Here is a 15,221-nt window from a genome sequence, read left to right as displayed (position 1 = left end):
GGCAAGAATTGGACGAATGTCCTGGGAGTCCTGGAAAGGTAACTCGGTTGGAAAAAGACTCCTTTGTGGACCAGAGAGGCCCAGTGCATCACAGTGGCTGCTGGGACCCGGGATTTAGGTCATGCCTTTCACCCAAGTGTGCAGAGGAACGGGTCCAGGGAGAGCGGTCTTTGCAAAGCAGACCTTCACGGGTTCTGTCACTCTGAAAATATTTATTGAGGGCCTGTTCTGCCCTTCATGCGGATGCACAGTCAAGAATGGAACAAAGGCTCTGGCTTCCTGGAGCCTGTGGTCTCAAATGTCCTTGTAACCTAGGATGACCAGCTTTGATGGTTTCTCCAGCATTGAGCGCTTTTCCAGGATGTGGGACTCTCAGTTTTAAATGCCAGGAAAGACTGAGACAAACCAGAAGTTGGACTGTTACCTGGATCCCACGTTTCCTGATCATGGCGGTCATTCATGAACTTGGGCTCGAGAGCGCCTAAGTAATACGACTCTGCTTGAGTCTATAGAGGTGTGCTGTTGAAAATGGTAGCCACTAGTGGTAGCCACATATGGCTTTGAGCTCTGGAAATATGGGGTGTTGAGAGAAAATTTAGGCAGAAACCAAGAAAGCTGGAGGGAAGAAGGAGAAGGAGGTGTGCTCTTTCCTAGTAACTCTATTGAAGAATAGTTCTTGTGGGAAGGAAGGTAAGGGGAATAAAAGTGTTGTTTTTTAAAAATGTTTTTAGGGGCGCCTGGGTGGCTCAGTCGGTTAAGCGTCCGAATTCAACTCGGATCACGATCTCGCGGTCCGTGAGTTCGAGCCCCGTGTCGGGCTCTGGGCTGATGGCCTGCTTCCGATTCTGTGTCTCCCTCTCTCTCTGCCCCTCCCCTGTTCATGCTCTGTCTCTCTCTGTCTCAAAAATAAATAAACGTTAAAAAAATTTTTTTAAAAATATTTTTAAAGTGTTTTTTATTATTTTTAAAAGATTTTATTATTTTTTCTTATTTTTTAAAAATTTGCTTTAATGTTTACTTTTGAGAGAGAGAGAGAGAGACTGAGTGTGAAAGAGCAAGGGGCAGAGAGAGGGAGACACAGAACCCGAAGCAGGCTCCAGGCTCCAGGCTCCGAGCTGCCGGCACAGAACCAGGGGCTCAAACCCACAAACCGTGAGATCATGACTTGAGCCAAAGTCGACGCTCAACCGACTGAGCCACCCAGGTGCCCCCGTCATACACATTTTTAGTGAATTAGGGCATAATATCAGGTTTTGAGGAAGGGAATGGCTATGTGTACTTCAGGACAGCAGACTATCGTATTCGAACAGTGGGCTGGGTACTTAGAGGTTGGCTATGAGGAGGCTATTGCCAAAGTTCATACTGAAACCATTTTCCAGAAGAATGCATTTTCAGTATTCAAATGAGAAGTTAGGAGAAGCTAGTTGTCTATGCAGAATCTGCTTATCATAGTCAAAATCCCAGGAATATGTCTGTATCACGGGTCCAGGGAGTTATCCAATGATACCTATGTTTCTTTTTTGCTTTTCCTTTCAGTTGGTTTTTATATAGTTCCAATATTTTTTCCCCTCATCCAAATCCATACTACAGCATGTGATAACTTCATTTTACTGATAAGAAAGCTGAGATATAAAAGATATTAAAATTTTTTTTTCATGTTTATTTATTTTTGAGAGAGAGAAACAGAGTGTGAGCAGGGGAGGAGCAGAGAGAGAGGGAGACACGGAATGTGAAGCAGGCTCCAGGCTCTGAGCTGTCAGCCCAGAGCCGGACGGACGCGGGGCTGGAACTCACGAGCCGTGAGATCATGACTTGAGCCTAAGTTGGATGCTTAACGGACTGAGCCACCCAGGCGCCCCAGAAGATATTATTAATACATTGTACGTTCCAGAAAAGAATAAATGCAAAGAACAGTAACTGTCTGTAAAGGAGGATTCACCTAAAAGAAATCTCTGGCATTCGTTTACCTTCTCTTTCTGGGTTCCTCAAATCCCCACCCCCCCCCCACCCCCCCCCCCACCCCCCCCCCGCCACCAATTCTCCAAACACTGGTTTCCCCAGATGTTGGGCTAAGCTTCCCCCGGGCAGAACCTGACACAGACTTTGTATCCGGTTTAGACTGCCCTCTTGACCTAGAGTCTAGCCACAGTGCAGAGGTTCTAGAATTTTTGCTGTCAGTTCACACGGAACCAGTTGCTGTCAGATGTCAGTAAGCAATACATCTCTGGTCACTGTCGTGTGCCTGGTCCATAGGGAGTAATTGTGATCCTGGGGACATTCAAAGCCAGGGATTTCTGTAGATGACTAAATGGGGCTTGTAGGAGATTCATCTTTTTTCTTTTTAATTTTTTTTTAGCATTTATTTTTGAGAGAGAGTGAAACAGAGCACAAGCAGCAGAGGAGGAGAGAGAGAGGGAGACACAGAATCGGAAGCAGGCTCCAGGCCCTGAGCAGCACAGAGCCCGACATGAGGTTCGAACTCACGAACCACGAGATCGTGACCTGAGCGGAAAGTTGCACGCTTCACCAACTGAGCCACCCAGGTGCTCCTAGGAGATCCATCTTTGCAAGGCCTGGGGCAGGCGACATGAGACAGAGAACCGGGAGGGGGTGGGGCATCATGTAGGCCAGTGTTTCTTAAAACTGTACAGGACAAGATTTATAGAAGAAATACCTGGAGTGCTTGTTCAAAGGCAGATTCCTGAAGCCTACCCTAGACCTAATAAAGCAGAATTCTAGGCTGGTGGCCTAGAATCAGTATTTCAAACAAGTGCCCTAAAAATTCTTGCCTGTTCTAAAGTGTGAGGATCTTGCCTACATCTCAACACTTCCTCATTTTGTTGCCTTAGACCTTGGTAAAAGTCTAGCTTGCTAATCTCTAATACTTGATTCATGCTAACGCATTAATGATTAATAATGGTTTTAAAACTCTTTCATAGAACTTTCATTTAAAAATAGATCCCTAGATCTTGGAGTGCCTTATCCCAAAGGGGTACGTTTTCTTTTCTTTTCACTAATGATATTCTAATGGTAGAACTCTAACTATGTAGGCCAATTAACTACCTAAAAGGGCAGCAAATGATCTGTGGTCAACCTTGACTGTGGATTTGAGAAAGGAGATATTTTTATTAAGTGCCTCTCTTCACCTAGGTAATAATTTAAGCTGTGGATAAATGAGTTACTTTTGGGGCTGTGAAGGCCATACATGTTGGGCTTTTAAAATTATTGTCGACGATTATAAAAAATTAAATAGTGCTTAAATAATATTCTATCACAGTATATACCCATCTACTAAACCAGCAAAATCAAATACTTTGGCTGCTTCTTTATTTAAAAGTTGGGGTAGGAAAAGAAAATTTTTAGGCAGAGAATGTAATTCTATCTTTTTGAAACTCTTTCTATTCTTTAGCAGGAAAAAAAAAAAAAAACCCTCAAAGAGCCAATGGATGGTTGCTAGCTCTTGGGAAAAAAAGCAGGAACCTACCAGGAAAGCTGTGAGGAACAGGTAGTTTTCTTTTTTCTTTTTTGTATACTTTTTTTTTTTTTTTAATTTGTATCCAAATTAGTTGGCATATAGTGCAACAATGATTTCAGGAGTAGATTCCTTAATGCCCCTTATCCATTTAGCCCATCCCCCCTCCCACAACCCCTCCAGCAACCCTCTGTTTGTTCTCCATATTTAAGAGTTTTGTCCCCCTCCCTGTTTTTATATTATTTTTGCTTCCCTTCCCTTGTGTTCATCTGTTCTGTGTCTTAAAGTCCTCATGTGAGTGAAGTCATATGATATTTGTGTTTCTCTGACTGACAAATTTCGCTTAGCATAATACCCTCTAGTTCCATCCACATGGTTGCAAATGGCAAGATTTCACTCTTTTTGATTGTCGAGTAATACTGTATTGTGTATATATATACCACATCTTCTTTATCCATTCATCCATCGAGGGACATTTGGGCTCTTTCCATACTTTGGCTATTGTCAATAGTGCTGCTATAAACATGGGGGTGCATGTGTCCCTTCAAAACAGCACACCTGTATCCCATGGATAAATGCCTAGTAGTGCAATGGCTGGGTCGTAGGGTAGTTCTATTTTTAGTTTTTTGAGGAACCTCCACACTGTTTTCCAGAGTGGCTGCACCAGTTTGCATTCCCACGAGCAGTGCAAAAGAGATCCTCTTTCTCCGCATCCTCGCCAACATCTGTTGTTGTCTGAGTTGGTAATTTTAGCCATTCTGACAGGTGTCAGGTGGTATCTCATTGTGGTTTGGATTTGTATTTCCCTGATGATGAGCGATGTTGAGCATCTTTTCATGTGTCAGTTGGCCATCTGGATGTCTTCCTTGGAGAAGTGTCTATTCATGTCTTTCGCCCATTTCTTCACTGGATTATTTCTTTTTTGGGTGTTGAGTTTGATAAGTTCTTTATAGATTTTGGATACTAACCCTTTATCTGATATGTCTTTTGCAAATATCTTCCCCCATTCTGTCGGTTGCCTTTTAGTTTTGCTGATTGTTTCCTTCGCTGTGCAGAAGCTTTTTATTTGATGAGGTCCCAGTAGTTCATTTTTGCTTTTGTTTCCCTTGCCTCCAGAGACATGTTGAGTAAGAAGTTGCGGCGGCCAAGATCAAAGAGGTTTTTGTCTGCTTTCCCCTCGAGGATTTTGATGGCTTCCTGTATTACCTTTAGGTCTTTCATCCACTTTATTTTTGTGTCTGGTGTAAGAAAGTGGCCCAGGTTCATTCTTCTGCATGTCGCTGTCCAGTTTTCCCAGCACCACTTGCTGAAGTGACTGTCTTTATTCCATTGGATGTTCTTTCCTGCTTTGTCAAAGATGAGTTGGCCATACGTTTGTGGGTCCATTTCTGGGTTCTCTATTCTGAGGAACAAGGTAGTTTTCTTAAGTCCTCGTCCGGGACGTAAACATCGGACCCATCCTTGGGCCACAATACTAAAAAGTGGGCAGTTTCATCTCTTACCTTTCCCCACCCCACTCCCGATCCCCATGCCCCCCAGGAAGACCATGGCTAAGAGACCATGGGCTAGGAGTATCATCTCTAGAGGATTCTAATTTCACCTACCTCCTCTGGCAAATTCATGTCTCAGGGGAAGCGGGTGTGAGAATAGATCCACACGACCTATTCCCGATACTACAAAAACTACCCAACATCAGGCTCTTCTGTTACGTTAAAATTGGTCAGCTTTATTTTCATATATCAAAGGTTTAACTTGCAAGGCAACTGTATTAGTTTGCTTGTGCTGCCATAACAAAGTACCAAAGTCGGAGTGGCTTAAAGAAAGAAATGTATTTCTCCACAGTTCTGGAGGCTAAATGTGCAAGACCAATGTGTCAGCAGAGTTAGTTAGCCTCTCTCCTTGGCTTGTAAGATGGCCGCCTTCTCTCTGTGTCCTCACACAGTCTGCCCTCTTTGTGTGTCTCTGTCCAAATTTCCTCTTTTTATGAGGACACCAGTAGTATTGGGTTAGGGCTCACCCCAATGACCTCGTTTTAACTTAAGTACCTCTGTAAAGACCCTACTCCAAATCCAAGCACATTCTGAGGCACTGAGTGAGGGTGAGAGCTTCAACACTTTAATTTTTAGTGAGGGGACACCACTCAGTCCCTAACAGCAGCAGACAAACACCATTTGTCGGATGACTACATCTCTACTGGTCTTGAGTTTTAGACTCACCGTAGGTAAATGTCCGACATGTTACGTTACTGACGTGTTTCAGTAATATTTCATTGTGTCCTCTCCTCTTTGGACATTTTGTCAGACAAGCACTGGCTGGAGAGCAAAATGGAGATCTTTTAGATGCCACATGTCAAACAGTTTCACTTCCTCTATAATTGCAAATGCTTGGTGGGAGCTGACCTATTTGAAGGAGCACTCCAGATGCAGAGAATTATTTGTGAACAAAATGATAATTGGCAGAGTGCCAAATTCCTTTCATTTATTTAAGCAGCAGTTTCTTTCCCATGTGATAGATACTTCGCTAGGTAAGTGCTGGGTACTTTGCAAGCGTAAGGAATGTGATTCTGATCATCTATGTCTGACACCTGGGAAAGTCTGGCACAGCTGCAGGCATATTGACGTGGCTGAGAAATCGCCAAGGATTGGCTCTGTAGTAACTTCAGGAAGTCCAGCCTCCTTCCTCCTGGTCTCTCTGGCCTTCTACACTGAGAGAATCCCAGGGGACCCAGTTGGGGCCTAGGTTGCTTGAGAGTTATGGATTCCCCTACCGACTGGGACCCGAGTCTCATCTTCAAAACTATTGATCCAGGGGTGCCTGGGTGGCTCAGTTGGTTAAGCATGTGACTTTCAGCTCAGGTCATGATCTCACGGCTCATGAGTTCGAGCCCTGCGTAGGGCTCTGTGTTGACAGCTCAGAGCCTAGAGCCTGCTTCGGATTCTGAGTCTTCCTCTCTGTCTGCCCCTCCCCTGCTTGCACTCTGTCTCTCTCTCTCAAAAATAAACGTTAAAGGGGCGCCTGGGTGGCCCAGTCGGTTAAGCGGCCGACTTCGGCTCAGGTCATGATCTCGTGGTCCGTGAGTTCGAGCCCCACATCAGACTCTGTGCTGACAGCTCAGAGCCTGGAGCCTGCTTCAGATTCTGTGTCTCCCTCTCTCTGACCCTCCCCCGTTCATGCTCTGTCTCTCTCTGTCTCAAAAATAAATAAACGTTAAAAAAAAAAAATTAAAAAAAAAAAAACGTTAAAAAAATTTTTTTTTAAAAACTATTGATCCACACAGAGTGCCCAAAGCATAAGCTGAGACTAGGATTTGTCCCCTTCCTTCCTCCCTCCCTTCCTTCTTTCTCTCTTTCTCTCTCCTTCTCTCTCTCTCAGTTTCTGATAAAGATGTCTGCTTTATATACTATGAGTCTATGAACACTACATTAACCATGTCCATAGTTTATGCACTAGGAATTTACTACTGTACTAAAAATTTACAACAGTAAGCATGTCATATAAAATTGGCATGATCACAGATTACTAAGATTAACATTGTTTTATATATAATCACAGACTATTAGATTTGGAAGGGTCTTTAGGGCATAACTAGTTGGTTCCTTTTTTCACAAATGAAGAAAGTGAGACCTAGCAAAGTGACTTGGCCAAGGTCACAAAAAGCTGAAACTGAACCTCAAGCCTTCAGACTCCCAGCATAATCTTGCCATTAAGCCAGACGGTGTTAAATAGTCCTGCTGGTTTTATAGTTTTTCTCCTGTCATCTGTATTTATCTAGCATCACAAATGCCCCAAATTCTCTAGATACTAGACAGATTTTGGAAGCCCTTACTCCCTTATCTTATGTGCACACACACACACACACACACACACACACACGGACACATAAAAACACTGTCATTTTGTCATAACTAAGGCCAGATTCTGGTAATCTGGGTTCCTTTGTCTTGTCTCAGGTTCTCTGGATTTCACTTACAGTCAGACCTTCTCTCCTTTTCCCTCCCCAGCTGCTTTTCCTATGTGAGGATGGTTGGGCTTAAGGCGACAGAAGCTCTACGTTGCTGCCAAGGTCTACAGAAGGGAGAGTGCGGAGAGAGGAGAGCACTGTAGGCAGTTACTGGGTACTTCTTGGGTGAATGGATGAATCAATGGGCGAATGAATGAACAAATCAAAGCTAGAAGGGGAGACAAGAAAAAAAAAAGGCGAGGGGGCTGACCTTCTGGGTCCTTGGCACCTGTGGGTCTCTGGCTGAGGGATGGGTAGACAGGGTTTAGAGTTAAAGCATGGGGGCCTCGTCCTGTACCTGCTGTCAGGTTCAAGACCAGAGCAAGTCCCGGCCAGCCCTCAGTTGGCCGAGTAGAGCCTACAGGTCCCCTTCTACCTGCAGATGTCTTCACCCATCTTTTGTCTTCCTACACATTCCTTGTACCAGGGGTGAAATTCGTAGTGTTCTGCACACAGTGCACACTTTGAGGACAAGGTCTGTGTTTAATTTTGCATTCTTAATAAATGTTGAACAAATTTTTTTTTTCCAACGAATGCTTGACAATCGAGGGGAAGACAAACATCTGGAAATTAGTAATCCAGCAAGTTTCGGTCACAGTGTAACTGCTAATGTCTGAATTTTTTTTGTGTTTTAGTGTGTGTGTGTGTGTGTGTGTGTGTGTGTGTGTGTGTATGTGTAGGAGTGGAAAGGGAGGTGGTGCTGGTTTCTGTAAAGGTGTGGGTGAATCTGGAGTTTTAGAAACATAAAGGTTTTGAAAAAAACAAACAAACAAACGAAAAACCCAACATAAACCTGGCCGACGTTACAATTTTGCAGGAGATGGGCTGTGTTTTTGTTGAGCAGTACATGGAAGGCAGCATCGGAGCCGGGGAAGGGTCTGATAGGGAGATCAACCGGCATCTTGGTGTGCGTCCTGCCTGTGAAAAAACATCAACTGTACAAGTGGGTTTGAATACGCGTGGCTCCAGGCAGAGGAAATGAGGAATCGTTAGGCTTCTGATTGGTGAAAGGGTATTTTTCTCCCACCCCATCACTTCTGTGGCCCTGACACATAGAACTAATGGCTCCTGTGGTGGGTGCGATTCCTTTTGCTTTTTTGGCTGCCCAGAGTGTTTCTCTTCCCCTCCTTCTGATAACTGATTCTGCCCTACCCCGCCCCCCCCAACTGAAGGTGGGAAAGAAAAGTTCTCTTTGGAATGATCTTCACCGGCTGCGTGGAGAGAGAAGCTGACAGGAGAGAGAAAGAGAAGGAAGGAGGGAGGGTAGGAAGATATCATTTATAGCCCTGAAACTATGACTCTGGATTTCCCAGCTAGGTGAACCAAACCCCTTTACCCCCTATTTTCTGTTAGCTGTTTTTTTGTTTGTTTGTTTCTTTATCTGAAGTTTATTTATGTATTTTGAGAGAGAGGGAGCGCACGAGTGGGTGAGGGTCAGAGAGAGGGAGAGAGACAGAATCCCACGCAGGCTCTGCTCTGGCAGCCCAGAGCCTGACTCCGGGCTCCAACTCAGGAACCCAGAGATCATAGCCTGAGCCGAAATCAAGAGTCAGACACTTAACTCACTGAGCCACCCAGGCGCCCTCCCCCACCCCATTAGCTATTTTCATTTGGGTTTCTTTCCCTTGCAACAGAGAGTGTCCTGATTAATACAGCTCCTCCCCCTCTATCCCTGCCAACTTAAGGGAGCCTTGGAATCTCTGTGCCTCAGTTTCCTCATATTGATTCCCTGTGGATTAGTTGATCACTCATAAGATTTCTACACCCCCCCCCCCCCTCGCCACCCAACACAGAGTAGAGTCTTATTATAAACAGTAACTTCTATTCTTAGGAACTGCAGGTTTCCCGTCCTTGCTCCTTTACCAGAGTTTCTGAATCCGGGCCAGCTCTCTTTCAATAACATGAGACACAATCTAAGCAGAATAGCAATGACAGTCCCCAAATTTTAAATTATCCAAAGAACCAGGGACTTTCAGTGACTCGTATAAATGAGGTCCACTGACAACCAGGAGGTTTTAAAGACATCATTTTATTGTATCCGGTTTATACCGTGGCATTTTAGCGAGGCTTGACAAATAATACTGCAAATTCAGGGACAGGAAGCAGTGAGTAACGAAAAGAGCTAATGTCTCCTTGACATCAGTCACTCTTAAGAAGGCTGTTTACTTCTCAGTTTACCTCCTAGGGTGTTTTGAAATACTCTTGCAAATCTCAGTCAGCTGGAAATAGCTGTTCTACCTTCTTTCAATGGAAGCCCCCAACTTCTCCGCACACTGGCTCATAGTTATTTATAAACCTGATATCAGTCAAAGATTATTTTTTATATCCCTCCTCATTATTCCCTTCCCCCCCACATACGAAGGCAGACTTACATAAAATTAGAAACTTCACATAAAGTATTCAGCCACTTAGGTAAGAATTATTGTCAGTCGGCAATCATTTCTGAAACATAAATTCATCATATTGGGTGAAGCATGTCTCCAAGGCTGTTACATTGACACCAGTTCCTTCTTTAAACAACAACAACAACAAAAGGCCTCTGTGGCCAAATAAGTTTGGCAAACTACAGAACTATATGCCTTTTTGAGATGGAAAAAATCCTACAGTGGTCAAATTATCTTTGTGCGAGTTGGCAACTGCCACATCTATTTTGTTAACGCATCCCTTTCTTTCCAGCCATATCTAGTAACAGTTCATGGAATGATGGGCCTTGGATCACATTGTGGCAAACCAGGGAGGTAGCCTGCACAAGGGATGTGGAGCCAGGAGCATTGGGTTTGACTTCTGGCTCTGCGGCCCTACTCTCTGTATGACCTTGAGCAAATCATAACCTCTCTATATTTACTTTCACAGTGGCAGAGTACGGGCCATAATACCTATCTCGATCTGGGTTGTTTTTGTGGATTAGGTGATATTATTATGACTGTGCTTTAAACACTATTAAAAGGTGTCATTAGAGATCACAGAGAAAGAAGACTATATTTAAAAATTAATAATATACAGGTATTGGGGCGCATGGGTGGCTCAGTCAGTTAAGCATCCAACTTCGGCTCAGGTCATGATATCACGGCTCGTGAGTTCGAGCCCCATGTCAGGCTCTGTGCTGACAGCTCAGAGCCTGGAGCCTGCTTCAGGTTCTGTGTCCCCCTCTCTCTTTTCCTCCCCCTCTTGCACTCTCTCTCTCTCTCTCTCAAAAATAAATAAACATTTTTAAAAAATTAAAAAAATAATGTACAGGTATAAAGAAAGTTACCCTAGCAATTTTTACTCAACAATTGTCTACTTAAGTGTACTTAGGGGCCAGCACAAGAGGGGAGCAAGGAAGCCAGTACAAAGGTCAAAGCAGGATTAGAGCACGTTGGATCCAGAAATGTCTTTGGTGATAATTTAATTTCACCCTCTAATTTTATAGATGATTAAGGTAAGGCCCAGAGGGGTCAAATGAATAGCTTATGGTCACTCAGAAAGTTAATATTAAAAACATCTGATTCCCATCCAGAGCTTGGACTCATTGCCAAGGCCTGCCTCAGTATGAGACAAATCACGGCCCCATGAAAATTTCAATCTAATCAGGAGGGACAAGATATACAAATGACATCACCCGAAAACAAGACAACACTGAACAACATTTTAAAGCTCCCAAAAACGTGGCTTGTTGTAACCATGTGAAGTGATGGGTATGTTCATTAGCTTGACCGTAGTAGTCATTTCAAAGTGAATATGCATATCAAAATATGTTGTACACCTTACGTATATACAGTTTTTATTAAAAAAAAAAAAAAAAGTGGCTCAAGTAACAGGGACTATAAGAATGCAGGAACCAGACAGCCAAACAGCCAGGCTGAACTGGAGATAGGACTGTAGCTGGGGATGAATTTGGATATTGCAAGAGGAAGAAAGTAGTGTTCCAAAATGGAACTGGAGATGATAGTGAGATAAAGCGGCTGGCCATAGTCTAAATAATTGGGCATTACAGTTTTGGTGAAATATCCAACAGTAAACCTGCATTGGCCACTTCCAAATTCTCTGAAGTCTCTAGAGCTTTGGGGCAGGATATGACAAGTAGGCAACATGGTCTCTGACTTTGGAAAGTTAATTTCTTATTTGGAGAGAAGAGATGGGAACAGAAGGCAAAATTGGAGAATGGTAGCACGTAAGTATACAATATAAAGGGGTGTTATATGTGCCGTTAAGGCTTCCTGGGGAAGATGAATCTTGGTATTCCTTGGGAGAACCACAGATGTGATTGGTTTTTGGAAGCATGTGGGATAACCTGGGCCATCCTCTGCATTAAGAAGGAAATTTCAATATGCGTATAATAGAGGACGATGGATTCTTGCTCTCTACTTGGCTACTTTGTTTATTTTATTTTTTTAAATAGGCTCTACCCCCAGCGCGAAGCCCAGTGCGGGGTTTGAAGTCATAACCCCGAGATCAGGACCTGAACCGAGGTCAAGAGTCGGACCCTGAACTGACTGAGCCACCCAGGCGCCACTTTATTTTTTAAAAATATTTATTAATTTAAGTAATCTCTGTGCCCAATGTGGGGCTCGAACTCATGACCCTGAGATCAAGAGTCGCACGTTCCTCTGACTGAGGCAGCCAGGTGTCCCGTGTCCTTGGTCTTTATTAACTTACGATTCTTTGCCTGTCATTTCTTATGGTAAACCAAAGGGCGGACTAGAATGCTTAACTAAATATGATTTCCGGCACAGATTTGAACCCAGAATGGTGAGTGCCTGCTCTTATTTGTGTCTGATGATTTGCTACCTCTTCCTCTTTCACTTTGTGTTCCCATTCTTCCCAGAGTAGGTAATTGATCTAAATGTAAAAAAGTATAAAATAAGGTAAGATTAGGTTTTCCCTAATCTTAGGGAAGGGTAGGGGAGGACAGACTCTACCCTGTTAATCACCATTCCTTCCAGCTAACCAGTTCCCAAGTCCATTGGACTTTTGACATTCTAAATATTTCTCAACCTGTTCTCTGCTCTCTATGGTATTTCCTCAGCCACTGGAGTCAGATCATAACCATTTCTCACCTCGTTTATGCGGTAACCTTGCAACTGGTTTCTAGGTCTGCCTGCTTCTGGTGTCTTTCTTTTCTCTGATCCTCAATTTCATCTCCCACACGAGCAGAATTACTTTCCAAAAATGCAAATCTGCTTTATTCCTCTAGTGAAAATCCTTCTAAGGTTCTTTTTAGCCTACAGGCAAAGTCCAAACTCCCTTTGCATGGCATACAGAGCCTTTTCTGATCCTGGCTCCTGCTTACCTCCCAGCATCATCTTTAAATCACTCCCAAACAAAAATTGGGTCCTATCCATCAGTTTGGTATGTTTTTGGAGTTCTCATGATTTTGCTTTTTCTTCTCTGCTGTGAAGCAGTCTGGCTTCCTTCATACTGCTGAACCCCTATTCATCCTTCAAAACTCCCTAGTTCCTGGTCACCTCTGTCATGTGTTCCCTTTAGCACATTTTTCCATTTGCTAATTAGCACTTTTTAGAGGTATCACAATCCACTGTTAAGTCTGCCTTTTGTACTCAGCTGTGTGTTTCTTAACAAAGGACTTTAAGGCTTTCACTCTGTCTTCAGGGATGACGACAGTGCGACAGTGCTGGCAGGTCCTTGTAGAAGCAATGCCCCCAGTGAGGTCTTCCCTCCGTCCTGCCTGCCGTCATCTCCTACCCGACTGGGAGACATCAAGGGAAGTGCTATGAGGAGGTAAAATCATCAGGAGAAAAAGTGAAGTAGATTATAGGAAACACACAAGAGGAGGACAAAAAGGAAAGGTAATATATGGCTTTGCCAAGGTAGCGGGGAAAGGGTGTTCTCCTGGACAGTGCCAGTGCCGTCCCCAACAGGAAAGGCTTTCAATCACCAAAAAGCCAAATCCATTTTCCCTTTCAGGGAAAACAACAACTAATGTTCTCCAAATCTTTTGGAAATGAGCACATTCCTTCCTTTCTCCTGCCCTCAAGCCTCCACTAGAAGGGTTTTTAGTTTGTGCCTGTGGTGCCTGGGAGTTGGTATCCCAGCAGGGGAGTCCTCGGGCCTGGGACGGACACGCCCGGCCTCAGGGCTAGCTCAGGGATCCAAGAAGAAACCCACCTTTGTTCTTTAATATTTTGCCTGGGGAATGACAGATCTGACATTAAACCTCCAGAAAACTGGTTAACACCATAACGCTTTGGAGGAGTGCAGACCTCGGTCATAATGATCAGAAAATCTTTTGAAAACACCTCGTTGTAACCTAACCATAAAGTCACTTGGGTGGTCACGACTGAAAAGTAGAGTCTGTTCTATTGAGTCCTCCCCTAGCAAATGGCACCAGCAGGCAAGTTTTGCAGTATTAAGGCACAGAAGGTCATTTAGTTTTCTGACTGTGAAATTTTGTAAGACAAATTTATTTTTTAGGAGGCATTCCGAGTTTTTAAAGAGGTAGAGTAATAACTAAAAAGCATCTGAAAAAGGCATTTTTTAGTGCATTTGCTGAAAGCCTCCTATAACGTGGCTGGTTCTTAGCTAGGTTAATGTTATTACATAATCCTCCCCGCGAGGTTTGGTCATCACGAATTTGTGGAGGAGGCAAATGAGGAGCTCGGAGAAGCGGCCGGCGGCCTTTCAGCGAGGTCTGAGGTCTGATCCGAATCCAGGTCTCTCTCCACCAGTTTCGGAGACCTTTCTGGACCACGGTGACCTCCTGAAACAGTGCCACAAATAAAATCTAACAATTGTGTTAAGCGAGTATTTATACTTTCAAGGTTAGGAGAATCTACGGGATGGGAAGGAGAGTTACGACGTGTAGCCAGGAGCACGGGGGAGTCTGATGACCCCACTTTTCATGTCCTCAGAGGGGAGTCCGAGAGGAATAATTTAAAACATCACTTCTCTGCAGCCACAGTCGAAACAAGCACATTTATGATGCAGAATGGCTGCGTCAGACTCCACAAAGTTGTTACTAAGGGCGAAGGCCCGAGGAGATAACGCGGGGCCTGCTCCTTCATTCACAGCAGCGACCAAAGAACCACAGCAGGGGGGGCAGAGGCAGGTAGAAGGCGGCTCCCGCGTGGCCAGCGCGGTTGATATTCCTGGCATTCGGTGATCCAGATGCTTCGGTCTCCATATTCCACTCGTTTCGAACCTCAACGCGTCGGCCTCCCTTCGCTCGCGGGCACCCCGGATGCCAGACACGCCTCCCCGCGCAGAGCTCCAGCCGGATCCCTCCGGGTGGGGGGGGGGGTGATCTCTTGCAAGAGGCGGCCGCCCCGGGTCCCCCTCCCGGCCACCCCCGACGCCGTGCTCGGCCGGCGGGCCGCGTGCCGCGCCGGGAGGTGGCCTTCCAGCGCGTGCGGCTGCGGGGCGCCGGCCGAGGTGACCTCAGCCTACCCCGGGCCCGGCCGCAGCACGCCGTGTGCGAATACGCGAGGCGGTGTCCTGAGCTGACACCGGCTGCGCGGCACAGGCAGCAGGCGCCGCCGATCAACTAGTTCGCACCGAGGATTCCTCTTGGTGCGTGGCCCAGTTTTCCTTAGGACGGGCTCCAACCCCTCGCCGACACCGCCCCCCGCGCCGCCACGCTCCGAGGCCTTCCCCCAGGAAGCCTCGCGTCCCTCCCCCGCCGTTAGGCTCGGGCCGGCGCGCGCGCGATTCCTCGATTCCACAGGCGGTTCGCGCCGCGGGTGGGGGCGGGGCGCCGCCGGGGGAGGGGGGCCGGGGCCCGGGGGGCGGGGGCGGGCCGGCGTGGGGAGT

This window comes from Panthera leo, chromosome B2 (assembly GCF_018350215.1).
Source record: "Panthera leo isolate Ple1 chromosome B2, P.leo_Ple1_pat1.1, whole genome shotgun sequence".
Classification (NCBI taxonomy): Eukaryota; Metazoa; Chordata; class Mammalia; order Carnivora; family Felidae; genus Panthera; species Panthera leo.
Note: the sequence above shows the minus strand (reverse complement) of the source record.